This window comes from Castor canadensis, chromosome 1 (assembly GCF_047511655.1).
Source record: "Castor canadensis chromosome 1, mCasCan1.hap1v2, whole genome shotgun sequence".
NCBI lineage: Eukaryota > Metazoa > Chordata > Mammalia > Rodentia > Castoridae > Castor > Castor canadensis.
In genome coordinates, this window is record NC_133386.1 from 192733531 (window position 1) to 192751445 (window position 17915).

General features: G+C 35.1%; 1 pseudogene; it reads right to left on the bottom strand.

Annotated features, from left to right (window-relative positions):
• Positions 1–7322: 7322 nt before the first annotated feature.
• LOC109675888 (olfactory receptor 5M5-like) lies at positions 7323–8251 on the bottom strand (annotated as a pseudogene).
• Positions 8252–17915: the final 9664 nt, after the last annotated feature.

Below are 17915 nucleotides of genomic sequence, written 5' to 3' on the forward strand. Positions count from 1 at the left end.
TTTTAATGCTATGACTCTGTAGTGTAGTTTGAAGTCGAGTGTTGTTTTACTGTTTTTTTTTTTAATGTTGTGCTGGGTGGGGTACATTGTGGTATTTGCAAAAGTCCTTACAATGTATTAAATATATTATACTTAAATTTACCCTGTCCACTTCTCTCCTTTCACCCTCCCCAATTCCTGAATAGTTTCAACAGGTATCATTTTTGCATTTACATACATGTGTACACAGTATTTGCACCATATTCACCCTCCTACTCCCTTTCCCTCCCAACTTACCCCTCCTACTGGTACCCAGCCTCTCCCCCTGTCCCCACAGGACCTGTTCCACACTCCTGTTCTTTGATTTTTTTGTAAGAGAAAAAATTTAAGAAATTAGAAAGAAATGAAATTTTTGCTTGTTTAAGATAAAGATAGCTGCACAGGGAGAATCCTTGTGACATTTCCATGTATGTATGTACTATTACCCCAATTGGCTCATCTCCTCTATTTTTTTTCGTTCTACTTTAGTCCCTATCTTATGGTGGTTTCCACTGGTTTAAAAATTCTTTATTCATTCTTATATAGAGAGTATATCAACCACATTCACCTTCTTAGTTTCCTTCTTTTATTGGGTATTGTGTTTGGTTCTGGTTTTGTTTTCCATTATTTGGATGTGTTTATTATACATGGGGTATTCATGATGACAATTCTGAATAGCCTTACATTGTACATTTGTTGGATTGCCCCAACCATCTCCACCCCATCCCCTGCAAAACACTCCCTGACCCACTTAAAGCAATTGCAAGATGTTTAATTGTTCTATTTCATATATGTATGAAATACATTAACCATATTCCTTCACTTTCAACTCCTCCATTTACCCTCTCCCCTCCCACAAGTAACCCACACACTGTACCTGTTTTACAGTCCTGTCTTCCACTATTAATTCTAAAGTCAAAGTTCAAAGGGGTTTCCAAAGTATCTCTGCTGTATATACTTTAGTTTGGTCAGTTGAACCCCTTCCATTACTCTCCCTTACCACTTCTTCCACTCCTCATTATTCAACAGTTTTCAGTGCATATCATTATAGCATTTACCTGCACAGATGTAATGCATTTCAATATTTTTGACTTTCTATTATTATACTTTCCTTTCCATTCTCCAAGTTTCACAGAGTAGTTCAACTGTTACTAACACGTTCTCTATAAAGGTTTGTATATGTTGATCTTTTGAATCTATCATCCACATATAAGAGAAAACATGAGGCCTTTGTCTTTCTGAGCCTGGTTAACTTCACTTTATATTAAGTCCTCCATTATATTATGTCCTCCAATTGCATTCACTTATCTTCAGACCACATGGTTTCATTCTTCTTTATGGCTGAATAAAACTCATATATATATGTCTCTCTCTATAAAATCATATGGCAGTTCTGTTTTTAGATTTTTAAGAAATCTCTACACTGCTTTCCATAATGATTGCACTAATTTATAGTCCCACCAGCAGTGTATATGGGTTCCTGTTTTGTTGCATTTGTCATTGTTTTTCTTGATGATAACCATTATAACTCTGGTGAGAAGCAATTCTTAGTTTAGTTTTAATTGCAATTCTTTTACAGCCAGGAAATATGAGCACATCTTCATGTATTTACTTGTACTTCTTCCTTTTAAAATTACCTATTCAATTCATGTGCCTATTTCTCCACTGGATTGTTCAATCTTTGGGGGTTGAGTTTTTTGCATTCTCCACTGATTCTGAATATTACTTCCTTATCCAATGAACACCTGGCAGATCTTCTCCCATTCTGTGGGGAGTCTCCTGAAGCTAATGATTGCTTCTTTTGTTGTGCTGAATCTTTTTAGTTTGATGCAGTCCCATTTGTTCATTCTATCTCTTAGGTGCTGAGCCATTGGAGCTGTATTTAGGAAGTCATTGCCTGTGCAATATTGCCAATGTCCCAGTGTATTTCCTACTGTTCCAGTTGTTTCCAAGTTTCTGGCCTTATATTAAAACTTTGATCCACTTTGAGTTGATATTTGTACAGAGTGAGAGACATGGATCTAGTTTCTGTTTTCTGCATGCAGATATCCAGTTTTACCAGCAACATTTACTGAAGAGGTTGTCTTTTCTCTATCATATGTTTGGGCACTTTTGTCAACAACAGGTGGGCATAGCTGTGTGAATTCATACCTGGGTCTTGTGCTCCATGGTCTTCATGTCTGTTTTTGTGCCAATACCATGCGTTTTTATTGCTATGGCTCTGTAGTATAGTTTGAAGTTGGGCATTATGATACCTACACCATTGCTCTTTTTGCTCTGTATTGTCTTGGTTATTCAAGGTCTTTATGTTCCAGATGAACTTCAGAGTTGAATTTTCAATCTCTCTGATGAGTATCACTGGAATTTTGATGGGGATTGGATTGAACATGTAGATCGATTTTGCTAATATAGTCATTTTCACAATATTGATTCTACCAATCCACAAGCATGGGTGAGTTTTCCTTCTTCTGTAGTCTTCTTTGATTTCTTTCTTCAATGGTTTATAGTGTTCATTGTAGAGGTCATTCATTTCTTTTGTTAAATTTATTACCAGATACTTTTTTGAGGCTATTGTAAATGGAATTGTTTTCCTCTATTATTTCACAGTCTGGCCATTGTTGGTATACAGAATGGCTACTGAGTTTTATAAATTGATTTTGTATCCTGCTATGCTGATGAAGATACTTATGATGTCAAGGAGTTTTTTGGTAGAGTTTTTCAGTTCATTTAGGTGTAAGATCATGTCCTCTACAAAAAGAAATACTTTGACTTCTTCCTTTCTGATTTAAATTCTTTTATTTCTTCTTATTATTTTATTGCTCTGGCTAGGAATTCCAGGGCTATGTTGATTGAGTGGAGAAATTGGACCCTCTTGTCTTGTTCCTGACTTTAGAGAAAATGTCTTCAGTTTTTTTCCATTTAGTATGATGCTGCCTACAGGCTTGCTTTATATGACCTTTATTGTGTTGCAGTACATACCTTCTATTCTTAGTTTCATCAGAGCTTTTATTATGAAAGAATGTTGAATTATGTTGAAGACAAATTCTAATCAGGTTTCCCTTCATCATTGTGTGGAAACTGCTCTTGTGAAAGTTACCAAAGGTCTTTACATTAAAAAATCCAGTGGTCAGTTCTTAATCCTTACCTTGTTGCGTCCATATGAGTTGATATTGGTGATTGGTAACTTCTTCCTTAATAGTTTTTGTTTTTTCATCTTTCATGATAAGACTTTTGTTTTCCTTTTATCACTTGGTTTTAATTGTAATTATTTCATTTATTTTTTCATTCTTCATAATTTTTAATGTAGCTCAAGTAACAGACCACATGTTTTACAAGTTGTGAAGAGTGAGTTTAAACCCCAGTAACAAAAAAAAGAGAAAAGAAAAAGGGCCAATGAGGGTTCATTACATTGTTGTGAGTTAACTCACAGGCAGGGAATGTTATAGTGGTAGCTGCCAAAATAAATGAACAGATACAGAACTAAATATAGTCTATAATTGTTTTACAGCTCTTTCATATTTTCTTATCACTTTTACTACATGAATGAAGTAGATTTTATGCATCCTTTGAAGAAATAATAAGCATGGACTCTAGAGAAAATCCAGATAGCTCTATATATTTTAAAGACATTTTCTCTCTTATATTCACAGAAAACACTCTACCATTAGCTTCTAAATAGATAGTGGTAAAGCTTTATTAAGAAAATTTTAATAATGAAAGGATTGAACTAATCCTAGAATAAAGAATTCACAAACAGACTCATTCATATATGAAAAATTGACACAGGACAGAGTTTACACTACAAATTCAATGACAAAAGTATATAGTAGTCAAAATTGGAAAATTGATAATTTTCTTTTTATTAATTTTCTTGAGATAAGGTCTTGCTATGTTAGCCAAGGCTTATGTCAATGCTGTGTTTCTCTTATTTCTGCTTCACAAGAACTAAGATTAGAGGTGTGTTCCATCACACACAAATGTAATGATTCTCATTAAAAATAGAGTTTTATTCCCTTCTCCCAGATTTGGAATATTAGGAAGCAGAACTCTAAACATTGGAAGAAAATACAGGGAATATCTTTACAGAAGAAAATACCTGTTTAAACACCACAGAAGGCACAACTACAAAGAGATTAATAAATTTGAAATTTGTTTGTCTCAGAATAGAGCTCAGTTTACAGCTCCTCCCTACCATACCTGGGGCTTACAGTTCCATCCTCACCACACTCACACACACATATACACACACAACATAAATTAAAAAGTACTATGTTAAATTTAAAACCTTCACACCATCAGATAAATCAGGCACAAATGAAATAGTAGCAATAAACAGATTTATGTATTTACTTTACATAGAATGTGACAAGATTTGCTCCTAGTACAGAGTATGTAAGAGCTATCACACAAGTACACAAATTAAAAGCTAGGGATGATAGAGCATTCATAAAATGCCACCTACTGAAGAGACAGTTGGTGAAGGATTGTAAATTTGAAGCCAACTCAGGTAAAGGTAATAGGAAGACCCTGTCTCAAAACTAAAAGGGATGAGGATGTAACTCAAGTGGTAGAATACTTGCTTAGTATGTATAAGACCTTTGATTTTCTTATCAAAACTAAAAAAAAAAGGATGAAGAAAATATAAAAGAAAATCTGAAGTATGCACAAAAATATAGTCATACAAGTAAAAAAAGAGGAAAACTGAATTAGTGTCAACTCATTGAAAAATATTCAATTTCACTTGTAATGTTGAGCCAAACTTAAAGGAAAAAGAAAAATTCAATTTGCACTCATCATATCAGGAAATATCTGATACAATTATGCAAATACTTCATGCAGCCAAAACTGTGAAATTAAAGAGAACACCCACATACTCTTGCTAAGAGTGTAAATTGGAAAAGCAATTGCCAACATACAGCAAATTGAAAGCTCTTATGTTCTATGACCCAGAACTATCTGAGACAAACTTTTTCCCTGACACATATTTAGAAATATAAAGGAAGTTTGTTTCCAAGCTTTTATGAAAGGGAAAAGACCTAATTGTACATCAAAGGTAGAATGGATGTTCTATATAAGCATGGCCTATATTAGAGAAAATAAATAGTATATGTCTTGGTCCCACGCAAGTGGGTTATGAGACCTGGTTGGGAGCGACAGAGAATGAAAAAGACAAAGACACAAATAGAGAAAGCTTGGGTCAGATGGACTACACACTCCTGATGGGAGATGTAGGCCCCAAACTGTTCCACCTCGTTTATTTTATATGTAAGTACAAGGAAGTGAAAGCAGGAAAATCTTTGTGCACAAGATTTGATCAAGGCACAACAGTAGTGGAGGTTATCTGCAGGTCATCAGACTGAGGGATGTCAGGAGGTCTCAGAGGAAGTCACGGATTGTTTATCTTCTTGAACCAGGGAACAAGTATGAGGATGTGGTAAGCTATTTTTTAGGGTTGAAGGTCAGTATAGAACTCTGGAACTTTTGCAAGAGAGCTATGCAAACTCTTATTACAGGAAGGTTGTGCAAACTCCTGTGGTTCCAAGCTGGGAAGCTAGGGCTGTGCCATCGGAGCTCCTTTTCCAAATCATGGCGGGGCTTATGCCAGGGAACCAACTCTTTGCCTGGCTTCTAGTCCCCTACATACATGTATAAATCTAACAACGTTATTAAAAAATTAAATTGCAGGAAGTTACGTACATTGATTTGACTTATATCATTTTAAATTTTTCAAAACAACATTGCATAATTCTATGGAAATATACACACCTAGAAAATGATGTGCTCTGCATGTGGATAGGATACATTAACACAAGCATACTCAGAAAATGAAGAAACAGGAACAGACAGGAAATCTCAACTTCATGGTATCTGAATATCTGAAGTATTTGACAGCAATGTGACATTGTGTGAAGACTGCATGATTCTTAGTTGTGCCATGAATATGGGTCATTTTTAAAAATTTTTGACAGGTTGAAAATAGCTCATCACAAAATGTAGTTAGTGAAATCCTAAATTTAATTTCATAATTTAGGTAAATATCAACCTTATTGTATTTAGAAAATAATTAATGAGAGCAAACACTGTAACAATAAGATGAAATATAAGTCATTTCCTAATATGTAAACATAAATCAAAATGAGCATTGTAAAAAAATAGGGCAATGAAAAGTGATAAAATGGAAAACATTCATTTATATATGTTTATACATATGCACATATACTTATATAATAAGAAAAAATTGTGTTTTTAAAATGGAAGTCTAAAATAAATAATAAAAGAATAAACATCACAATTTTAAAATAGACAAATCAAAAGACATGGATATGTTCTAAGATGAATTTGGACAGGAAATAAAGAAATGAAAGTGAGCCAGGTACCATGGCCTCATAATTTGGAGGCTGAGATTGGAAGAGTTATACTTCAAGGCTAGCCCAGGCAAATAGTCTGTGAGACCCTCATCTGAAAATAACCAGAGCACAATAGACTGGAGGCATGGCTCAAATGTAGAGTGCCTGCTTTGCAAGGTAAAGCCCTGCAGTGAATTCTACACACATAAATACTCATACATGAAAACAGTGAAAGCAGCAAATTATTCTATTTAAAAAGAACAGACAATTGTAATGAAAGAATAGAAAGGTGGCACATTGATGGGAATGCGTACTTGTCAATGTTCACAAAAGTCTCATAAGGGAAATTCTTGACATTTCCATTTGCAGCTAATGTATACCATTTGATCAGTAATGTCATTGGAAAGGTGTGTCTTAAAACACTAACTTGACAAAAACCTCCAGAATCTTAATTAATATACACATGAAGTAAGTCTAAAAATAACTGGACTGGCAGAGTGGCTCATGTGGTAAAGCTCCTGCCTAGCAAGCATGAAGCCCTGAGTTCAAACTCCAGTGCCACCAAAAGAAAACAAAAGCCTAACCTGCTATGTTTGAAAAATTTCTGGAAGATAATTTGGACATCACTCAGAACAATAAAAATCTAAGGCACTGCCATGTCCACAACTGGGAATCCAGCATTGTAGCAGTGTGAGTAGCACGAATGGAATCTTCTGTTGTACATTGATTGTACACAGCAATAAAAATGTCTCTGGTATAATTATCAAATATCTATGCTTTTTTTAATTCACTCATACAGCACTGTAAACTCTTAATTTAAACTTCACATATATTGTAAATCCCGTGTGTGAATTATGAATAAATCAATGACAAAGTGATTTTCTAACTTAAAATGCTCATTAATTTGTCTAATATAAGGATGTCTTACATATCTCTGACCACATATACCTTACTTAATCAGCAGTTACTTTTGAAAATATTCCTTATTGCTCCTTTAACATCTTTATTCCTCAGGCTATAAATGAAAGGGTTTAACACAGGACTCACAAAGATATAAAAAACAGCAACAATTTTCCCCTGTTCTACAGATGTCTCAGAAGGGGGCCTCAGGTACATGCAGAACAGTGTCCCATAAAAGATGGTGACAGCTGTCAGGTGGGACCCACAAGTAGAAAAGGCCTTGCGCCGCCCCTCAGCAGAGCGCATGCGCAGAATGGTGATAAAGATGAAGACGTAGGAGATGAGGATGGTGAGAGAACAGGTGAGGTTGGATCCAGCCACCACAAACATGGCTGTTTCTTTGACATAGGTGTCAGAGCAAGCAAGAACCATGAGAGGTGGGTCTGCACAATAAAAGTGATTGATCTCATTAGGTCCACAGAAGGACAAACGAAGCATCAGGATGGTCTGTACAAGGCCATTTGCAAATCCATAAATATAAGGAGCACCAACAAGAGAGAGATGCAGGCATATCTGGACATTTTGCTACTGTATAACAGAGGCTTGCAGATTGCCATGTTGCAGTCATAAGCCATCACTGCAAGCATATAATAATCTGTGATCACCAGGGCAATGAAAAAGTGGAATTGTATGAAGCACCCAATAAAGGAAATAGTTTTTCTTTTGGATAAGAAATTCACCAGCATCTGAGGAGTGACCATGGTAGCATAGCAAAGATCCACAAAGGAAAGATGACTGAGAAAGAAGTACATAGGGGTGTGAAGCTTTGAGTTACTTCTGATTAAGAGAATCATGCTCACATTGCCAATTACAGTGATGAGGTAGATGACTAGGAACATCACAAAAAGTACAGGTTGCAATTCTGCTCGAGCTGTCAGTCCCAGGAGAATAAACTCAGTCACCAATGTGTAGTTTTTCTTTAACATTATGTTTATTGACCTCAAGTAAATCCTAAAGAAAGGGAAATAAAATGCATCTGCCTTTTCTCATCCATTCATAAACCCCATCATGTTATCTGATATTTTCTTCACCTCTTTCAGAATTGTAAATACATGTGGCATGAGGTAGTAAGCATGTGATTGGTGTTTAAGCACCTAAATTAGTATAGAGTTTCATGTGTGTCTGTGCGGGTTTGCGTGCAAGCAGTCTGGAGTCATCTTTTCCAATGTTTTATGCTATTCTCTCTCATTCTTTTCTTGTTTGAAGAGCTTTTATCTTTTAACAATTCTTTTTTAGATTTGCTTAAATTTCTTTCAGTATATGTATATAATCATTGCTTTTAAAAATATAATCCTTTATTTTACAAACATCTTTGGATGCAGTTTCTAAAGTGTCAGTCATTATAACTTATGTTTGTTTTTCACAGTTAAAAGAACTTAATAACTGAAACTGGGATATGGTGCATATTTTTATAAAAATAGTATCTCTCTCTGTTTTTGATGGCTTTGGGTTTTGAATCCAGGTTGGTGCCCTACCACTTGAGTCACTTCCTCAGCCTTTTTCGATTTAGTTATTTTTTGGATAGGTTCTCACGTTTTTTCATGGGGTCTGACTTGGACCACAATCCTCTTGCTTACATTTATCATGTAGTTGTAATTAAAGAGTGGCCACCACGCCCACCTTATGGGTTGAGTTGGGGTCTGGCTAACATTTTTGCCTAGACTGACCTCTAACCATGAGTGATTCTTCTAATCTCCACCTCTCAAGTGACTGGGATTACAGCCTTTTACCACTATGGCCAGTCCAAAACTAGGATCCCTTTGCCTTCCCTTCTGATGCCAGAATCTTTTTAATGCTATTCCTTGACTCTGTTACCTATGTTCATTTTCCTTACTCTACTTCCAAGACAGGTAGCAATCATACCAAGCAACTTTTTCTTCACTTTTAAGAACTAGATCAGGAAGTCATTTGTTTTATATAATTTTATCCCAATGGACAGATAATTTTGTGGGAGAGGCAAAATAATTCTTACTTCTTTTATTTATGTACGATGAATGTATAAATAATATGCAATTTCGTTTTATACAGTTATATGCATATGTACATTTGTATCATTAAGTATTCATAAGAGGGCAGCATTTAAGGCATAACACAGTGCACCAGAAGACTCTGGTGTGATGGCAGTTGGGCAGTAAATGAAAAGAAGATTGAGAAATGCATGCTCAGAACTAATGATTTTGCTGTAAATTTATCTCATTCTAAGTTGTTATTTTTTAATGTTATAGCATAAATTCAATAGAGGTTCCTTAAAACATGAAACATAAGTTCTATGATTCCTAGTGAAATAATAATCTTATTAATTACATAAATGACATAGTACTTATGTCATGAAGTGCATCTCTCAACCTTTGGGCCGAATAAATTGTTATTGAGACCATCATGGGAAATTGACATCTCCCTTCAATGGCTTATACCCACTTATAAGGTTATATGATACTGACTTTTTTGGGGGGAACTATAATATGAATAATGGAAAAATGGTCATTTTGTGAGGCACTTTATAAATTCAATCTTCAAGGGTTCTTTCCCAATACATTTTCACACTCTGCACATGAGGACAAAGAAATCATTTGCTATGGTAATAAGACACTAACCTAGTCAGCTAATAAATTCTAATTACTTCATGTGTTTAAGTTCATAAGTTCCAACTGGATTTTAACATATTGATTGCTAAGTAGGCTAGCAATTGCTGGCAGGATTTGTGGGTGCTAGAATGTTTTTGGTGGGATTTTGGGTGATGTATTTGCTAAGCAAATGCTCTACCACTCGAGCCACACTCCCAGACTTTTTTGCTGTTAGCTTATTTTTCATAAAATTCTCAAAATTTTTCCTTGGTCATTCTCAGATCACTACCCTCCTACTTCTACTTTCTGAGTAGCTGGAATTATAGACATGAATCACCTTGCCTGGCTTTGTTTTGACATAAGATCTTGCTAACATTTGCCTATGCTGGCCTCAAACTGCAATACCCCTACCTTTTCCTCCCAAGTGATTATAGACATGAAGCACCACACCAGCTCTCTGGAATACTATTTTTAATGTATATACTTATTGAAATATTAACCAAGACTCAAAATATTTACCTTCTCCAAAACTGTGGGTAAATAAGATAATGCAAACAATGAGAATTCCAAATAATTTGATTCAGTATTTTTTGACAATATCTTGCATTTTAAGAAAATGAACACAACATCCTACATGCATTAAGCCATGAAATCTCACAGAATTATTTTCAAAGGATAAAAGTGGCTCTAAGGCGTACTAGCTTTTGTACTCTTAAAACTATACCATGAAGTTTTGTCATTGAAATGATTCCTGTCATGGCACAGTCCCCAAAATGTCTGAACCATGCTGGCTTTAACAAGGCTAGTGTCTCCTTCACTTGTAAGTCATGGACAACTTGAAAAAATAATATATGAAATGCACCTTCATAAAGTCTATTTCAATTATTTTAGATAAATAATGCTGATTATAAACCTGGAAGTGGCCATTTCCCAATCAAGGTAATGATATGACAAAATGCTTAGTTATAAAACAGGATTTTGAACTCAAATCATACAAACACAGAATTTTAAAAGATATTGAAATCACCATAAGAAGGGGACTATGGAGAAGGGATAAAAATATAGATGACCCAGTTTATTTGTAATACATATATCCACGGAAATGTCCCAATGAAACTCCCTATATAATTATCTTAAAAGATAAAAAATGTCATTTCTTTTTTTGTTACAAAATCAAAAAACAGGAGGGCTGAACAGGTTCTGTCTGGGGGTACCAGTAGGAGGAGAGAAGAGGTGAGGTAAGGGTGTGGGAGAATGAATATAGTACAAATACTTTGTACACATGTATGTAAATGGATAAATGAGACTTGCTGAAACTATTTCAAGAATGGGGAGAGGGGAGGACAAAGAATGATGGAGGGGATTAATTCAAGTATAATATATTTGATATATTGTAAAAACTTTTATAAAAACCACAATGTATCCCTACCCAACACAACAATTAAAAAATCATAAAGATTGCTAATATCGCCAATTATTTTTCTTCTCTTCTTATGGAGCAGTGACAGTAAGCATACATGGCTAATTACTGAGTCAAGAGTGTAACAGTTTGTGGTTCCCTGAAGTCCTACTTTTTGGGTGGAAATTCCAGTTTCTGTAGTTACTATGTGTGTGACTTGGGAAAATTATTAATGTCTATGTGTCTTAATTTTCCCATTTGTAAAATTTAGGTAATAATAACAACTGCTTCCATGCAAGGAAGTTAATTCAGGGAAATTCTTAATAATATTTTATATATTTCTCAGGTAGTGAGTACTTAAAAAGTTGCAGCCACTTGAGTTATGCAGATTTACACTACAATAAGATTTAGCATGGAAGCATGTGTGTGCCTTATGGACAAGGATATTGCAACTAATCTGTGATTCTAGACACAGCAGCATTTAGATGAATGCCTTGCCAGTTGTAAGCAGTCAATTTTTGTCAATGGAATTATATTCACTCAAATCTAGCACCCTCTCCACTGTGTAAAAATCACTCCACTACACATCTATTTGTACATACCTTGTTCTGAGAAAAATAATGGCATTTTAACAGAGACATTTACTAATTCATCAGTTTAGGGTTCTGCTCACTTTAGTTTTATCAACTGAAATATTTATTTCTGGATTTCAAATCTAGAAGGAGCTCTCATTAATCCTACCTGAGACAGGAGAGTGACTTCAGAAGGACATCAGTGTGAAGAGCCTGAAGAGACCATAACAGAATTGTTTAATAGGCACCAAATCCCTAAGGAAGTTATTTAGATTATGAAGAGTCACTATATTACCAGTCTTAAAACACTTAAGTCATTGAGGACACCAGGTTTGACCACATCCCTCAACCATCAGGGAATCAAATCTCTCAAGCATGATGAAGCCATGGGACTCATTATTTATTTTATGTTAAACATCTTACTATATTTGGATTTGATGAGATAACTAAATTCTTCTATTTACAACCTAACACAAAACAGCCCATGACTGAGGGAAAAAGTTTTGGAGTCTGAAAAACATTGGAAGACAAATTTTTATAAACTTTGGCTAATTTTTTTATCAATTTTCAATTCTATACCTTTATCTTTTTAATAGAAATAGTAACTCATAGATAAAAGAACACTGTGTCTTTATAACAGTATGAGTAAGCTGGAGATTCTTCATTTGACAGTCTATTCCCACCCACATGTACTCTTTTTTTCCACATAGGTTCATTTGTCTACTTGGAGTTATAGACCTCACAATATAATTCCTGTGATGTTTAGTTTAATGCACACTTTGGCTAATGGGAAGAATGAAGAAAAGGACAGGGTAGGGACCAGACAGAAGTAGCCCCATTTCTTTCTCATTCTCTTCTTATTTCAACTGAATATGCTGTGGTTGTATCCATCCACAGAAAGGACCTTCCATGGTACTTCATGGGGAAGAAGGTGGCCAGGGATTTTCCTTCTGGCTCCAGTTCTCACTGGGCTGTGGCATCACTGGCCACTGTCTTTGTACCCTCACACCTCTAGTGAAAATTGTTTTCTACCAGTAGCCTATGGCACTTCAACTTCCGTGAATGATATCTTTAATCTTGCTGTATGCTCCTTTTTTTCATTATATTCCTTTAGGCTAAGCCTTCTGAGAAGCATTTTCTTTTATGCAGCCTCTGTAACCCAGGGTAGAATGGCACTCAACTAATGTTGCAGTAGATGTAATTTCAGTCATAATAATAATCATTAAAATTCCAAGATATTTATGGGTCATTTTGGCACTTAGATGGGCCATTGAATAACCCTCTTTCTGTATCCTGAATCAATTGAGGGCTACATATATAAGTCAAATGGTATCATTACTGGCAGCATTTCAGACAAATCTGAGTTTGACCATATTGTTTAGGCATGTTTTTCTGCTCCTTTCCTCTGAATTAATATATTGTAAATACAGTAGAGTAATTTCTTTTTCTCCCCTTTCCCTTTCCACAACTGGCTTCAGTATTCATATCAATCTCAGAGGAATGTAGTAAATTTTGTATTCACAACCTGGTATCTTTATTAAGTCTTTTTCAAAATATCACCAGATAGATTCGCTGCTGAATTCTACCAGACCTTTGCTTCTCAAACTATTCCACAAAATACAAAGGAAAACAACACTTTTAAACTCATTCATAATGGCAGAACTACCCAGACATCAAAACCAGATAAGGACACATCAAAAAAGGAAAACTACAGGCCATTTTCCCTATTTAAGATAGAGGCAAAAACCCTTAGTAAAACACTTGCAAACTAAATTTTAAAAACACATTAAAAATATCATACATCATGGCCAAGTTGAATACATTCCAATAATGAAAGAATGGTTTGATATATGCAAATCAGTTAATGTAATACAGCATATATAAAAAATCTGAGTTTAACAATATAGTTCCGGCATGCTTTTCTACTCCTTTCCTCTGAAGAGTAATGAGTGAACTCTTGCCCTTCTTTCCCTTTCCAGGGTAATTTCCAACCTTAGTAACCATATCTGTAACACAGGAGAAGAGGATGCTTTCAATTAATACTTAAACATGTTTAATAACTCTTTTAATCAATTTGCCAATCTCTTTGCACCCTACTAAGGCAGGCACAAGTCAAAAGTCAAGAGAAATTTTCAAAGTACTCTTAAACCATTCTCTCTAAAGTCACATAGTCCTCTGTTTTAAAACTTTTCCTGTTCTTTGTACTTCTTTGCAACTGCTTGTGTTTTCCAGAAATGTCTGAGTCACTTTGGTTTATTTCCTACCCCAGCCTGTGCTAAATATCATCTCCACAACTTTTTAAAATACCTCAATAATCAAATTTTCTTACAACCAAACAAAGAAGAAAGAAATTTCCACAGTGGCACAGAACTTCTAAGCAGATGTTAGCAACAAGTTTGAAAATATTGGAAAAGACTTTATCTTAAAATTCTATAGAATTTTACTGATCATTTCCCTTACTAAAATTGTAATTTTAGGAGTGCAATAAGTGGAATTACATTGCACAAGAATAATAATTCATGGTTCTCGAAACTTCATCAACCTGGTTCTCAACCCCATCCTTTTGGCATGAAAAATATAATCAAGTGCCCCCAACAGTCTTCTCCATAGGAAAAATTGTACACGTATCTTTCAAATCCACAAGTTTTTATAACTTCCTAAAATGTAATTATGCATAAGTGTATTTACACTTCCAACTTGGAGGAGTCAGTGATTTAAATAATCTCAAAAAATGATATGACAAGTTCATAAACAAGGGACTGCTTGGTTCCACCAGTGAGTGGGAGGAGGGGAGAAGGAGTAACAGGGAATACTATACATATACCATATATATTTATATGTATGTAAATAGAATAATGAAATTCATCTAAAACTGTAAAAAGAAAGGGGGGAGAGAGTTAAGAAAGAGTAATATAGATGAGGTGACTTCGATCAAAGTACATTATATGTATGTTATAAATATCACAATGAAACCTCTTTAGACAGTTTTAAATGAAACCTCTTTAGACAGTTTTAAAAGGAGAGAAGTAAATGATGCATTGATTGATTTTTCTCTTTAGGCACAGTTCCAGTCATTTACAGATCAACTTTCTTCTCCTTCTGTGTCCTAGGAGGCCTCATTTAGTGTATAAAAGAGGCTTAGATCTTCATTCATTTTTCTTATACTGCTCTCTGGCCTCTAATCTACCTAGCTCCTATTTGTTCCACTGACATCCAACAGACATCTCGAAGCCATTTTCTCAATATTTCCCAGACTTAACCTGCTAATATTCCTGGCTGACCCACCTACAACTTGGTCCTCACAGAGCTTATAGATCTCTTTTCGATTTTCCGTTTGGTCTCTTCTAAGCTGGCCTAGAAAGTCTACAAAGCAGGACATAACTTCACTGAATAACATGTCCCATTCATGAACCCTTACCTAATCTCATACTCCCAAACAAAATTTGGTAATATGAAAATATGAGTACCAACCATGACATGTAGAAAGTAGGGGAATAGTGATCCAAACACAAGTAGGAACTATTTAAATAAGCTGAGTTCAAAGTTCGCTTTGTTTACCCAAGAAGTTGACAAAGGCAAAGAGATCGAGACAGCTTGTCTATAAAAGATCTTCTAAGGCCTTAAATTGTCTTTTGCTCTTTCTTCTCCGCTTATGCTAGAGGACAGTTGTTGGGTTTTTATTTCTATTTTCTCTTTGTTATAATCTACAGGTTTTATTCAAGCATTAATGGGAAATGAAGTTCGGGTGAGGAAGACTGTCTCAGTCCTGCAAAAGAGCACTACGATGTTGTTATTCATAATAGTACTTTTATGGTCTGACCCCAAAATGTTACCACTTTTCTCTGGTTTCAAATATAAACTTAGAGGAAGTGTCATGTGGACTGATGTATCTCTTGAATGACACATCTTTGTGTAAATGATGTGTGCTAAGTCTGTTCTTATGTCTAAATACACTAACTAGTAGTGGAGCTAATTTTATTTAAAGTAATTATTAGATATACCCAAAAGAATGTGACACAGGTTACTCCAGAGGCACCCGCACACCATGTTTATTGCGGCACTATTCACAATAGCCAAGTTATGGAAACAGCCAAGATGCCCCACCACTGACGAATGGATTAAGAAAATATGGTTATCTATACACAATGGAATTTTATGCAGCCATGAAGAAGAACTAAATGTTGTCATTTGCTGGTAAATGGATGGAATTGGAGAACATCATTCTGAATGAGGTTAGCCTGGCCCAAAAGACCAAAAATCGTATGTTCTCCCTCATATGTGGACATTAGATCAAGGGCAAACACAACAATGGGATTGGACTATGAGCACATGATAAAAGCGAGAGCACACAAGGGAGGGGTGAGGATAGGTAAGACACCTAAAAAATTAGCTAGCATTTGTTGCCCTTAACACAGAGAAACTAAAAGCTGATACCTTAAAAGCAACTGAGGCCAATAGGAAAAGGGGACCAGGAACTACAGAAAAGGTTATATTAAAAAGAATTAACCTAGAAGGTAACACACACACACACAGGAAATTAATGTGAGTCAACTCCCTGTATAGCTATCCTTATCTCAACCAGCAAAAACACTTGTTCCTTCCTATTATTGCTTATACTCTCTCTTTAACAAAATTAGAGATAAGGGCAAAATAGTTTCTGTTGGGTATTGAGGGAGTTGGGGGGAGAGGAAGGGGGTTGAGTGGGTGGTAAGGGAGGGGGTGGGGTCAGGGGGGAGAAATGACCCAAGCCTTGTATGCACATATAAATAATAAAACAATAAAAAATAAATAAAGTAATTATTACCATTTAGCTATTCACCCAACAACTATTCATCAAGCATAAATCTAAAATATTCTGCAGATCTCCACAGAAGATACCAAAGTTTAATTGATATTGCATTCTCTGAGCATTTACAGTCCAGTAAAAATTAGAATATTATAAAACTAAATAAGTATTGTAAAATAGGCAGAGAGAAGACAACCACAGAACTTCAGAAGAAAATTAAACATTATTTAGGATGAGGACTTGAGAAAGAGCATCATGGACAAGTCTTTTGATTAGAAAGAATGGATTACGTTTTTATCTACCCCAGAATTAATCCCAATATCAAAATCAGTACTACATATTTTGCACTTGTCAAGAAATACTACATTTTTCTAATGGTTAATTTATAATCAAACAAACAAAATGACATGAAAGTAAAAGGGGGACTATTTGGAGAGGGAGACTGTTTGGTGGGGTCCAGAGGGAGGACAAGGGGAACAGGAAAGGGTGGTAATGAAGTATAATGAAAGCACACTTTATACATGTCTAAAAATGTAATAATGAAACCCATTATATTGTACAGTAAAAATATAAATTAAAAATTGTTGCTAAAGATGTGACTTTTGTAAATACCTCCAGAGGGAGATCTTAATTTCATCCCATGGTGATTTCTTCACAGTTCTTCAGATATAAATTCTCCCATTTTGTGAACTTCCAGTGAGGATCAGAAATCAATGCCCCTCCACAGGTAAGTCTGGCAGTCCTGACAACCAATAACTCATAAGAGATAGTGCTTGATTTCTTGTTTCCTCCTTTGAACATAAAATGAAATTAATGGTAACCATATGAATTGCCATATGAATACAAAAACACAGATATACAGACCCATACTCTCTCTAACAAAGACAAAAAGGTGACTACTGATATATCAGGTCTGTCAGTCCCTGTAACCATTCCTGACCTTAGTTACAAATCTGTTATCCACGCTACCACTAAAATTCAGAGTATTCTTACATGTTGATTACTAGCCAGATCTTAGAATTCAAACTTGTTTGCTTTCTCCAAACCTAGAGCTTTAAAATTTGGTTCAAGACGATATATTTTGACACTACATGTCTTTAATGATTTCATACAGTTACTACTAATTAAAAAATGTGTCAAGAGATTTAAGTAAAAACAAGTGTAACAAAAGGGTGAGAAGGAAAAAACCTAAATGGAAAATAGCAATATTGCATATTCACTATGACTCAAGCATTTCTCCAGGTTCTGGGGACATAGTACAGATAACAT